Source organism: Condylura cristata, unplaced genomic scaffold, assembly GCF_000260355.1.
Source record: "Condylura cristata isolate star-nosed mole 26May11 unplaced genomic scaffold, ConCri1.0 scaffold00014, whole genome shotgun sequence".
Lineage (NCBI taxonomy): Eukaryota > Metazoa > Chordata > Mammalia > Eulipotyphla > Talpidae > Condylura > Condylura cristata.
In genome coordinates, this window is record NW_004567115.1 from 52,330,954 (window position 1) to 52,344,362 (window position 13,409).

At 56.3% G+C, this 13,409-nt stretch overlaps 1 long non-coding RNA gene across 1 annotated transcript; it reads right to left on the bottom strand.

The window, feature by feature from the left end:
* Positions 1 to 1,011: 1,011 nt before the first annotated feature.
* On the bottom strand, positions 1,012 to 10,601 carry LOC105853605. The gene is made up of 3 exons (XR_001145429.1): positions 10,516 to 10,601; positions 1,789 to 1,909; positions 1,012 to 1,116 (listed from the first exon to the last, which is right to left on the bottom strand). It is a non-coding gene; the product is annotated as an uncharacterized LOC105853605 (long non-coding RNA).
* Between the last annotated feature and the right edge of the window lie 2,808 nt (positions 10,602 to 13,409).

Below are 13,409 nucleotides of genomic sequence, written 5' to 3' on the forward strand. Positions count from 1 at the left end.
CGAGCATGTTGGGTGTTTTTCCGGGCGCAGGGGGTCAGCCTGGCCTTTAGGATGGAAGGAGTCTGCCCACGAGGACAAAACCCTGCCACACCGCGTCTGCCCACCCCCAACAAAACCCAGCGCCCGCAACCACACGTCTCGGGCCGCTCTGAAGAGCGGCTTCAGCAGCCGGGAGTAGCCCCAGCCGCGGCGGCCGGCGCGCAGGGCCCATCTGCTGCCCTTCCGCCGGCGTTTGTCCTGCGATGACTCAAACACCAAATTAAATGTTCCTGGGCAGCGCTGGGTTCGGGGCCACGAGAGAGGGGCAGGAAGCGCCGGCCTGGACAGCTCCGCAAGTCGCGTCGGGCGGCCAGAAGCGCGCTCGCGAGCGGAGAGGTCGGAGGGACGGTGACCCCGAGTGCCCGCTCGGTCGCGGCCATTGCCGGCCTGTCGGTGACTGCGCGTTGCCGCCCGCCCCCCACCCCCATGAAGGGCAGCAACTCAGCCTTTCAGCACTGGCATTGTCACCCCCAGCAATGCACCCCGAGAAGCTTAAAAAGAAGCAGTGCGGGTGAATTCCAAGGAGAGGAAAGTTTTGGTGTAAACTGAGAGACAGACAGACCGACAGAGACTGGGAAAGGACGGGAAGGAATGTAAAACATCCCTGCAACAGACTTAATTTCTGGAGACGCGTTGCAAAGAGCATCGGGCATCTGGGGTGCCATTGGGGGGAAACGCCCTATTCTGGTCTCATCCCCCGCAAATTAAAATACTTTTCCGGTGGAAAAACAGTGGCCGGTGGCTTGCCCGCGACCCGCACCTTTTGGATAGGGCTTTGGCTGTTTGTTTTCCACTCGCTGAGAGCAGCTAGCTCGCGAGCCCCTGCTCCGTGGAGGGCAGGGTCCCCCCCGCCGAGGGCCGGGTCGCCGTGACCCGAGGCCAGGGACACTCCGCCGCTGCCCTGGCCTGCCCTGCCCTGGGTTTCTCAGGCCGGGTTTTGTTCAGCCCGAGGACGGCTCGGTGCGTCCAGCTCGGCGCTGCTGCAGTGCAGGGAATTTGCTCTCTCATCTTGCGGCAAGGGGGAGGGGAGCAGAGCGCTGGTTTTGTAACCCGCTCGGCAGGCCGGAGTGGGAACGCCTTAAATGATGAGCCGGGGTTGAGAAAGAAAAGAGAGAGGGAGAGAGAGAAGCAGCTGATGCCGAATTAATAGTTAGAGCAGACCCCTGGGGCTTTCTCCGAAGAGGGGGTCAGGAGTCCTTCCCTCCCCCACGCACAGATTTCCTATCTGCTTTTAACCAGCTGAGTGGAGGCCGGGGCATTTGTGAGGGCTTCTTAAAACCCGAAGCCCTTGGGGTTAAGTACTGTCTACACTCACGATCAAACTCACCCCAAATACTAACACGTTAGGAAATTACACCGTAAAACCTCCCAAATCCGATTGACCGGGCTGTTTGGGGCCCATATGGCCGCACAGCTGTGCTGCTCCCCGTGAAAAGACACCATTGCGTCTCCGAGGGCACAACGCGGGGTTCCCCAGAGAGCTCAGACATGACCTAAGCACCAGCTTCGCCTGGGGTGAGGACTGAGTTAAATCTCCTCGTCCTGGAGGTTAAAACGAAGCCAGCAACGCAAATCAAAAGCCGTGCGCTTTCGAATTCCTTGTAACCGGGAGCCTCCCGCTGGCCCCACGGAGGCAGGCAAGGAGACCCCTGACCCAAGAAATGAACTCTGCCGGCTTCGCCTGAGCGTGACGTCAGGCGAGCTGAGCACACAGAGGTCGGAGGCAAATGGGTCATTTGCCAAACATACCATGTTTCGGACTCTGGTGCCTGCCTGCCCCTCGCAGGGCTCCCACCTCGCGATGCCTCCGCGGTAACTCTAAAGAGCAGCCATCAGTGCGCAGTTTCCATGCTGGGGAGCTGAAGTGTGCCTGAGAAAGGAAAGCCCGTTAGCAACACAGCCGGACTGAATGTTTAATATGATGGCGGAGCCGCTAACGCGTTGCATTCTCTGCTAGTGTTCAAACGCGTGCAGCAGGCGTGACTCACTCTGTGGCAGAAATCAAAACAACACTGCAGTGCTTCAACACGGGCTCCTTGTTTTTAAAGGTGTCCCGAAATAGAATATTCTATAACCTTCCGCTGAGGTTGGCTGCGGAAACTGACGGCCGACTCTGGCCCCAAGCCGGTGCTGAGGCTCGGTGAGAACCAGACTTGTTCCTCACGTACCTGATGGGACAAGCTGCCTCTCCACCTCCGGGCCTTCTAAACAAGGTATTTTTAAAAAAGGGAGAGAAAAAAACAGCACCGCCTTCGCAAATCAATCTGGAGAGTGATGTGGGGGAAAATACTGGTTACAGGGTTACATTCGTCATCTCAGCCCATCAGTCAACGCTCTTTGAATCACTCGCTGGGGAACGACCTCAGAGCTTCCCACAGACTGGCGTTTACCCTGTGAACTTCCACTGCGAGCGCACATTTTGGAGCAGCTGAGATAGCGCTGCAGTAACTGGGACTTAAAATAAACAAAACCGTTCTGGAAGTCGGGCTGGATGGCATCGCTGATGCCCGCACGCAGATGATTTGGCTAGAAGAGGAAGGCCAGGCCCAGAGAGGGAGAAATGACCGCCCGAGCTGAGGGGACTGACAAATTCCGGGCAAAGTCAAGAGCCAGGTTTTCTGAGACTCTGTAGTAACTTGAAGTTTTCATAGGATTTTGGGCAATAAAGGAAGTAGCTGACGCTCGTGAACAATTTTTTTAGAGTTTGGGTTGAATTTTGAAATTCAGGCTTTCTATTTCAGAGCCACACTTCAGAGTGTATGCAGGGAAACAGGTCAGGGGAACAGGCCAAGACCCTCGCCAGAGCTCCGGCACCCCGGAGTGGCTCCACAGTGCTGGTGATGTCCACGCTGCAGGCCTGGAGGGCCACAGCAAAGTGAGCTGTGACTATGGCCTGCGAGAGGCTGCCCGAGGAGGCGGCTTAGAGGGCAAGAAAGTGCATCTCCTTAGAGGGCAAGAAAGTGCATCTCCTTAGAGGGCAAGAAAGTGCATCTCCTCGGTCAGGAGCTTCTTTGTTTAGCAGGAGGTGCTGGGGCTGATTTCACGTCTCTTTCCACACAAATCCTGTATGGCTTTATTGTTTCCAAAATTCCACATGTTCCTGAGTCAGGAAGAGCTGTCTCTTTAAAATCTGTCTATCTGGCTGACACTATTCAGGGCCTGAAGTTGAACGCAGAAAGCTTAGGGAAAAGTAGAGTGTGTGTGTTGTGTGTTGTGTGAAGGGCTGTCATCTGAAAGCCCAGCGTTTTTTCTTGATTACCCTCTGGGTAGGGAAATGGCCCCTCTCAGGTAAAAGCATTTCTCGGGCCCCCTCGGCAGCCTCAGCACAATGTCTGCCTTCTGCTAAGCGGCTCTGACAGCCCGGTCTCAGCCTTACAGCCCTCCCCTCCAGCTCCATCCTGACCTAGATCCGGGATGAAGACTAATCGTTCATTTGCAATGCTTATGATGGGTGGCATCAACGGCCTGGCCTCCTCGTTCAGAAAGAAACCCTGCTACCCGCATCATCGGGTAGTATACAAGTGAACATTTTTGTCCAGTTGCTACCTAGGCTAGAGATGTATCCTAATGAATTATCTGCCCAGGGAGAAGATCTGTAACCTGCCAGAGCTGCAGGCAATTTTGAACACCGGTGACACTGTATTTGCATTGCAGAACTGGGTGTTTGGGGTAGAGTCAAACTTGGTTTTCTTTTCAGCTTTATGCAGCCCAGCATACCTGTACAAAGAGAAAGCCTTGTTTGTGTTAAGAGCCTGGCAGGAGCATGCAGCATTCACACGTGAGGAGGGTGGCCCAGGCGGAGAGAAGACCCAGCTCACTGTTGTTTGCAAGATACTGTTCTATTGTAAACTGGACGAGGCTTGCTGCGAGTTTCCTTTAGAGGCAGCTACCGTGCATTATCAATGATGAAATCAGCACCTTACACTGGGAAAAAATGGCCTGCTAATAATGAGGTGCCGATTGGTGTGTTCGTTAAATACACAGATTTGCAGCAGAATTAGTCAAAATGACTGAAATGGAAATGTTGTCAATCATAAATGAGACAGCTGACAATTCAGAGGAAAAAAACCCCCAATGTGATTCATATCTTGTAGGACTGTGTCTGAGGAGGATTTAAATAAATTTGGACATTAGGTGTTGACAAGATGGAAATGAAAAATAGCATCCAGTTGGGCAAAGCGACAGTCCTGGGCCTGGAGGATGGAAAACAAAAGAAAACGAAACCAAGTGAGAGGAAAGGAAAATGGAGGGCTCGTTTGGAGGAGACTTGTTTGCAATGAGCGAATGAATAGATGAATCTAGAATATTTATTTCCCAGTAGCCCACACTCAGGGGACATCCAACTATTGTTCGTAAAATAAAATCAGTGTCCCTTCAGCGCTGAAAGCATCAAACAGATCATCTGCATGTATAACTCTGCTGGGAGCCCAGGCCTGGCAGCCCCAAGGACAGTGGAGGAAATGGCTTTCATTTCCAGACGCGGTAAACAGGCTTCCAGAATCTGCTTGCAAAGCAAGGGCCTGTGAGCCAGGCGACACGGACCAGGCCCGGGGGCCGCAGCGGCTTGGCGAGGCCTGTGCACCCTCCAGGCCGAGCCGGCTCCATTCCTCAGAACAGACAGATGAGCTAGGGCGCAGAAGCCCAGTCGGAATCCGCTTCCTGCTGGGCCCAAAGGCGCTGTTCTCCCGCCTGAGAGTTCCCGCTGCAGGCTTTTCGAAGGCGCCATGCTAAAGGTGTATCCCTAAAGCTGATACTGACGAAGAGCAGACCTGGGCTTGTCCTGCCTCCCGTTGGGGCGGGGAGGCCCGACGTGAGACTGACAGGGCGGATGAGAAACACCACTTAGGATAATTCTTCCTGCTAAACTCTGCTGTACACTATGCAAATATGATTGCGAGGGGGGCATTATCCCCAGTTCCGTGCTAGTTGTCTTTCACAGACGATGCTTAGAGTAATCAACATAAACTTAGTCTACTGTAGCCTAAATAATAAAAGTGTTGCCTTGCATCATTCTGACATCCGCACGACCCAGAAAGCCGATAGGATGATCTATAGTGATAATAACATTCCGCATTTAAACAGCGTCTTGCCAGTCACAGCACTTCGTCACCTGGGGTGGGCTGGGGGGCAGGCGTGGACTGGAGAGGGACTCGGCCCAGGAGGCGGGTGCCCAGGGACTCTCGGCGTGGAGGCCGTAAATCAAGGTGAACACATTTCCATTTTGTTCTGGGCCATCTTCTGCTTCCAGGCTCCCCCAAGGTGGGGGGGGTGGGGGCTGGGGGCCTTCGCTGGCAGCGGGACCACCTGCTGGGTGGGGTGTGCCTGTTTTGGAACCTGATCAGCTACCTCCAGCTGAACAGCAACAAAAAGAAAATTGGGTTGAAGCAGTTCATAGGAGGGGGAGGCGACAGGAGGGGGAGGCCACGGGATGATGAGGCTTGTTTCTGTTTCTGTGCTTAGAACATATTTTGAAACGGTTGAGCTGCCCTCGGACTGGAAAAGGAGGCGTTTTATTCCTTCTAGTCCGAGTGAGCGTCTAAGCTATTCCGGTGAGTTCCCTCCTTGTCTGGTAAAGGAACCAGCAGGGCGGGCAAGATGCTGCCTGGCCTGGGGTGGGGCCGGGCGCTGGGCCCGGGTTCTGGTTTGCTATGAACAGTGACCCCGGCTCGTGCTCTGCTCCCTGGAGCCTGGTCCCCGTCTTACTGGGAAGTGGGGGGTCCCTGCAACCTGGGGCTGTCTCTGCTCTGTCCCTGCTACGCCATGGAGGCCTCCCGCCTGGTGTGGGCAGGGCAAGCTCCTGTTTGTTCCTGCTAGGGGACAGAGAAAGGACCCAGGGCCCATGAGCAGCATTTTGGGAGCCCCTCGGCAGGCTGGTGGTGTGGGGAGAATGAGGAGAGTCCTGGCTCTGCTGAGGTTTTGCTGGCCTGGCTGCGTCCCCTTTGGGGTGGAGGATGGGCCGCACAGGAGGACAGGTGTGGCTTGGAGCAATAGCTGGCATCAGGCTCGCCACCCCACGCCCCCCTGCCCCCGGGGGGCTTCCACAGGAGACGGGAGCGGTGATCTCGCTACCTCACAGCTACTGTTTGCTGCAAGAACACACAGTCAGGGCAGCTCTTTCTGCTGCCTTCCCACCCCCTTGCTCAGAGCACAGCCAGGGATGCCCCCTCTTCCGGCCTTCCCCTCCCTCTCCTTGGAAAAAGGTGGGCAGGGAAGCCAGCAAGAGCCAGCAAATGAAGGTCAGGGCTGAACGGCCTGGGCCTAAGGAGCCTTGGGGTACAGACCGCCCGGTGACATAGCTGGGGGGATCGGCATTGCCGATCACCTAAGAGTGAGAAATGTGGCTGTCAGCTGGGGGTGCTGCGGATTCCCACGGGCCCAGGGCACCCACAGACATGGCGCGCCAGCAGGTGGGAGCCATGCCTCCCCGCAGCCCGAGGTCTTGGCCCCAGTGTAAGGGGAGCGTCAGGGACGGGGAGACTTGAGAGACCCCCGGGGGCAGAGCTGCTTGCCTGCTGCTGCGGGCATCAGGACGTGCAAGGTGGGAGGGACGCAGCGAGAGGGGATCCGGAAGAGGCCCCAGCTGAGAAGGAGTACGCTGTTCCGCTGGGGAGCCAGTAGTGACTGTCATGTGTCTGGGCCTGAGCACAGCCTGGACAGAACCCCCAAAACTTGGGGCCTCCTTTTGGAGTGGATAGTGAATACACTGACCTTACATGGCTGTCAGGGTAATTGGCACGAGGCCCAGAAACAATTCGTGCTTTGTCATGGTAAACACCAGCAACACGAGTGCAAGACATTTTTGCCTCTAAAGATACCAACTCTCTGGCAAAGGCAACCATGTTGCCCTTAGCCAAGGAAGACTGTGAGTGGGACAGGCTGTGCCCCTCCTGCTGGGGGGGTGGGCAGTGTCATGGGCTGGGGAGTGCCCAGTATCATGGGCTGGCTTAGCAGAAGAGACCAGTTGACCCAAGGGCCTCATCAGCTCTTTGGAGATGGAGTCTTCACCTCCTAGTCTATTTTTCCAGGAGGCAACACCTGCAGTAGCTACTTTGTTTCTCTTCTGGAACAATCTGTCAGCAGGCATAAGGGAGACACCTAAGACTTTAGGATGGGAAGTTCTTTGGGGATGTCTGGGAAAGACAAGATGAAATTTAGAACTCATTTGATGCAATGACACAGCACAGATGGAGCGAGAGGAAGGGCTGGTTTTTATTCTCCTAAGGGAGACCTCGTAAAAAGCATCCTTCGAAGTCTTCTTGAATAACAGGGACCTAGACCTCTTGTTTCTGGTGATATGAAATCTGAGAACCTCCTGGAAATCAATACTTAAAATGCTTATTCTTTTAATTGCATAGTAGAGCTCGAAGGGAATAAACATAGCTGAGCAGAAATAAAGACTGCTATTTATCAAAGGTGTGTCAAAAATGTGGGACAAAAAGCTGAAAGGAAAAAGTTGGGAAAGGTCGTTACAGGAAAGTACTAACCCAGAGAAAACTGGTCAGAGAAGACAGACTTGGAGACCAAAGCCTGGGGTGAAGATGATGCCCACATAAAGAATAATTTAGAAGGAACAGTCAAGGGAAGAGCAGTTCTAAACTTGTACGTGCCTAGAAACACAGGCTCAAAATATAAAAGCAAAAAATGAAGTAATTGTAGAGAGAAATGACAAATTGGAAAAGATAAAGAGATTTTAATGTACAGCTCTGGGTCATTGATAAAAATTGTTGGAAAGGATTTAGACAATTTGAACACAAATTATTCAACTTTGCTCTAAGAGTCAAGCCTGGAAACCTCAAATGTCAGGAAAATCAGGTTCTTTTTGAGCATGCGTAGGGTGTGTCAGTGACTTGGTCACTGCTAGCCCACAGAGGACGTCTCCCCAACTCTCTGGGACGAGGCCGCCCGGATCAGGCTAGCTAGCTGCAGCATCGCTTAGTGAGAAATTGTTAGCGAAAATGAATGAATGAATGAAAGAATGAATCAGTAAACCCACTGGCTTCTTCCCAGTCCATCTTTTTGGGGTAAGTCATTGCTGAATTCCTAGTTTATAATAATGACTTCTAAGAAGTCATGTTGTAAACTATTCGTTCATTCATTAAATACTACACATTCACCCTTGGTGTCGTGAGCCACGGTGATACCTACACGAGTGCTTGTAGCCTTCCAGGGCTGCGTGAACAGAGAAAGGGTCAAAGGTCATGCCTTCAGTCTCCCATGGGAGAAGCAGCAAAAGTAAGAGTAAGCTTAAGGACAGGGCAAGGGAAGAAATAATGAAAGTGAGGGAAGGGGGAGTCTTGGACAGTCGTGGACGGGGCGTGCGGCTCTCGCACCGTCCCTGCGGACACTGTCCCTCTGGCCGCCCGGGCTCCGTCCTCTGCAGGACCACCCGCCTCTCACTGACTCGGCCCAGCCCTCGCGTGCCGCGGTGGGTGCTGGCCGGACCTGAGCCCCGGTATGGATGCTCAGCTCTTCTACGAGTGATTTTCTTCTGAGCGTTTGTGTGTTCACCGCTCCGGCCGCACTGCACTTTCTGAGGCAGAAACGCCCGGGCTCTGTTCCCGCCGCAGCGCCCGGCCCTTTCGCCTTGCGGGAGCTGATGGGTGTGTGTGTGCGTCTGAGCTGGGATGGGGTGGGGAGGCGGCTGTGGTGGCAGCCTGGGAGAGGACGGGAGGGAAGGTGGAGTGACTCCTGGCCCTCAGGGACTCGGGAACCTGAGCACAGCCCAGAAGAGGCCGCCGGGCGCCTCCAACACAGAGAGGCCCGGGCACGGTGGTGTGTTTCTCAAGGAATGATGCCAACCAGTGAACCGACCAACAGATTCTTGAGCCCTCCGCTGGCGAGGGGGCGCATTTCTTTGGAGTCCAGGCTGTGATGGACACGGATGAGAGAGGTCGGGGTAGAAGGTTATGGAGTTGGGCGCTACTCAGCCTTAAATGTCCCATTAATGATGGTAGCCAACAGAATCCCATAACACGTGCCATGGTAGCCGCTTCAAGTTGCTCACGTGGGTGATGTGAGTGCATTTGAATGCTGTGCCTGCCGCCCCCCGCACCCCCACCCCATCCACTACCCGCTCCCAGAACTTTTGGTCAGGTTGCCTGGCTCTTCATCCATAAATCAGGGCGACTCCTGTCACCTCCGGAATGGGGTTACTGTCTGCATCCCAGGACACGAGGCTGAGAACTGCTTAGCACGGGGAGGACACGCACGTGGTGCAGGCTGGAGGAGACCCCGGCCAGTCCGCGCAGAGGCTGGCCTCAGCGGCCAGCGCCTCGGTGGGGCGCGCTGGAACTGAGCCTCTGGCCAGTACCTCCCCAGGCTCGAGAGGTGTGGGCAGCTTGGCTGTGGCGTATGGAGGAGAAGCCTGAGCCTCAGAAAGCGGAGCGACGGTCCGTGACTGCACCAGAGGCGTAGAGCTGGGTGGGCAGCCCGGCCCTGACCGCGCCGTCTGACCGGCCGGAGCCCAGAGCCCGGAGGGGAACAGCAGGCTCCCGCGATGCCTGACTCCGGCAGCGCCCGCAGCCGCTCCAGGCCGTTTTCCGGCCTGCACACTGGCTCTAGAACGTTGCGATGGCGGTGTCTGAGAAGGAGAGAGACTGCCCCTGAGTCAGGGGCAGTGCGGGTTCGGATAAGGAGGGTCATAGACGAGAGCCCCTTTTTCAGAACCATGATTCTTGGAGAATGGGGAGTTTCTAAAAGACTCAAACCAGCCCACCCCCCTTACCCTCAGCCAGGCTCAGCTGCGCATCTCAGCTTTGGGTGATGATACCACCTCAGAAGCTGGGCTGAGAATTACCCCAGAGGGCTGTGGGGCGGGGGCTGGCACGTGGGTGGCGCCCAGCAAATGTCTGTTCCAAGCAAACGAGCTACTGCTGACAATGCACATCCTCGCCAGCCCCGGCAGGGCCCGCTTGGCCCGCTGCGCGGAGGGCTGACGCTGCTCTCAGCGTTTGCAGGGTGACCCACAGGCCCCGGGGGAGAGGGGCGCCCTTAGAAATGGGCCACTTAGAGCCCACGGTGCTGCTGCACCCCAGCTTGCAGTTAGTCTAAAATGGCTCCCCACGTTTGCTGGAAGCATCGCGAAGGGTCTCCACGACATTCGTGCTGTGGCTGAGGGTTCAGTCTCCCTCGCAGGGACTCCGGGCACTTGGCAGAGAAACTGTCATCCTTCCCAGACACAGTCCCCGGGGCTCCTGCTTGGGTTCTAGACCCGCGACTCGTCACGCTGCTGTCTCAGGCCGACAGCCTCACCTCGGGGTCCTGTGTGTGCAGCCCGGCGCTCAGAAAGCATGACTTCTCTGACCCCCCGCTCGGCAGGACTATGCCTGTTTGTTTATTCCACGCACAGCTTTTCAAGCAGCAGCTCTCGAAAATGTGACTGCCCATAGGTGTGTCAGCCTCCCACACACGCGCGGGAGACCAGAGGCTGCACACAGCACAGAAACTGGAGCCCCAGCCCGCAGCCGGTTCACTCACCACCTCTGCCGTCCTGGCGGCTTCTGGAGAGCACGTCGCCCTCTGTGCGTGCGGCTCTGTCCCTCTGCTGCCCAGCGGTGGATGGAGCCGCCTGACTGCGCCCGGCAAGTGCCGTGCGGCGTCCGCCTTCCCCCGCGGCTGCTGTCGGCCCAGAAATGCTGAGCGCAGCAACCCCGCGGAGCAGCCCTGCCAGAGCCAGGCCGCTCTCCCTCGGCGGTGTGCCAGGGGCTTCAGCCGTGGGGAGAAATCCACTTACCCGTTGCAGCAACCCCAAAGGGGCGGGTTTGAGAAAACGGCTTTTGCCACCATCGACCTCCACACCGCTCGTGGGTCACGTTCAATCAACTGGGTTGTGTCGCGCTTCCCGAGCCAGACCTGTGCCCAAGGTGACATTTGTCTTTGTTGATGGGACAGAGGCAGCATCCTGGGGAAATGCGGGTTTTTCTCCTTTTCACATAGAGGGTGATGTTCCTGTGGGTTTCCGGGACTCAGCGACAGCCTCTGCCTCAGCGGACGCAGGCCTCGCGGGCTGGCACAGGGCAGAGCGGGGCTCGCTAGCTAAAGGGGTGGGATTAGCTCCCCCCGAATTGCTCACTCATCTGTTGGGGCTCCAGTGTATTCATTCAGTGTCCCCAGATGTCCCCCCAAATTGCTCACTCATCTGCTGGGGTTCCAGTGTCATCATTCAATGTCCCCCCCAAATCGCTCACTCATCTTTTGGGGTTCCAGTGTCATCATTCCACGTCCTCCCAAATTGCTCACCCATCTGGGGTTCCAGTGTCATCAGTGTCCCCCCGAATTGCTCACTCATCTGCTGGGGTTCCAGTGTCATCAGTGTCCCCCCGAATTTGCTCACTCATCTGCTGGGGTTCCAGTGTTATCATTCCATGTCTCCCCCGAATTGCTCACTCATCTGGGGTTCCAGTGTCATCATTCCATGTCCCCCCGAATTGCTCACTCATCTTTTGGGGTTCCAGTGTTATCATTCCATGCCCCCCCGAATTGCTAACTCACCTGGGGTTCCAGCATCATCCTTCAGTGTCCCCCCGAATTGCTCACTCATCTGCTGGGGTTCCAGTGTCATCAGTGTCCCAGCGTCATCCTTCAATGTCCCCCCGAATTTCTCACTCATCTTTTGGGGTTCCAGTGTCATCATTCCATTCTCCCCCAAATTGCTCACTCATCTGGGGTTCCAGCGTCATCCTTCAGTGTCCCCCCAAATTGCTCACTCATCTGCTGGGGTTCCAGTGCCATCAGTGGTCCATCTTCCGCCGTCACGGGATCCCGCCGCTCCTGGTCTCTGGGCATCTCTGTATCTGAGCGTCACTTCCTTGGCTGCGGCATCGCACTGGGCGCTTCTGAGGGATCGGGCTGAAGACTGGCGACGGCCGCAGGCCTTCTGAGCACGGTCTCCGCGAGGACGCGCCGACGAGCGCGCCCGCCGTGACTGTGCCAGGGGTCTGTAGCTGGGACAGCGTGCACTTCCCGAGGCCCAGCACCAACGGCAGTGGGTGCCAGTGACGTGCAAGCCGGCCTGTTACTTTGAAACACTTGTGGCCAACTTCTTGCGATGGACGGGCATCACTGCTTGGACCCTGTGACCCGCCGTGAGCAGGTGGCAGGGTCGGCGCTCCAGGGAGCCACGTGTCTGCTCCGCTCTCCGAGCTGCTGTTACTAGCGTTGCCGTCATTGGGGTTCTTGGCAGGAACCGCTCGGGGGGTGAGTTGAAGTCAAAGTAGATTGCGTGAGCCGGAAGCCCCCCAAGCTTCCCCTCAGTGGCCCCTCGCCGGCCCTGTGCTCAGGATAACGCGTCTCCCGGGCAGACACGTGGGCCAGGACCGTCTCTGACGTCAGTCCATACCGGCGTCGTAACAGGCGAGTTTCTTTCTGATCTCTACAAGACGCAGCGCGCTGGTGCTTTCTTCCGGCACTTGCGTGGATGTGTCTGTGTGCTCCGTGCCCCTCCTGGGGGGGCCCTGAGTAAGGGTGTAAGTGTGTTTTGTGAGCTGTGGGAACCTGGTGAAGTGAGAGCAGCAACCAGGATGAGTGTCCAGAGAAGAGTCTTCGCGGGCAGACCTGACCCTCCGGGGAGGCTCTGGGGCCTCTGGCTACTTCTGCACCAAGGGCCGGTTCCATGTGCGGGGTGTGCACAGGCGTGCGGTTCCTCCCGTGGCTGGAGGCCCAGGCCGGGTGCGCTGAGGCCTCGGGCCTCCAAAATGCTCCCTGCGTGACATTGGACTACCCTAGAGTGTAGACCCCGACCCCTCCCGCCCTGGTGCAGGCCTGAGAGAGACCTCTGAGAAGGTGGCGCTGAGCTGCAGGAAACCGGAGCTATCAGCCTGGTTCTAGGATATCGAGAAAATACTCAGAAAGGCTTTCCTAAGTCCTGAAAAATTCAGTTCTTTCTTCAAAAGCAGTTAGCATACAGGATTTTAAAAAAAGGTTTATTTTTATTTGTGAATACAAGAGCTGGGGGTGTAAGCAAGAGGTGGGGGGTGGTGGGAGGGCTCCCCAGAGACAGAGCGGGAGCAGAACAGGCAGATCCACTGACATCCACTGCTGAGGGGCTCAGCGGGGAGACAGGAGGGGTCTGCTGCGCCCTGCGGGTCACTTCTTGGCTGGGGATGAGATTCATGCTGCAGTGGCTGTGGGTAGTTTCATAGTGCTGAGACTTAGTCCCCAGGCCACCAGGGAGGCCCAGCTTACAGGCGTCTGTGGCAGAGTAAGTGGGGTCAGGTCAGAGAGGGTGTTGAGCCCGAGAGATGTTGCTTATGGCCACCCAGACACAGACAGTGGGGGATGGGTCTTTACAATTACGGGTCAAGCTTTAAGGGCAAGTCTCTGTGAGGCCCCGAGCTGACACTGGGGGAGCATCACTGCTCATCATGCCCCCC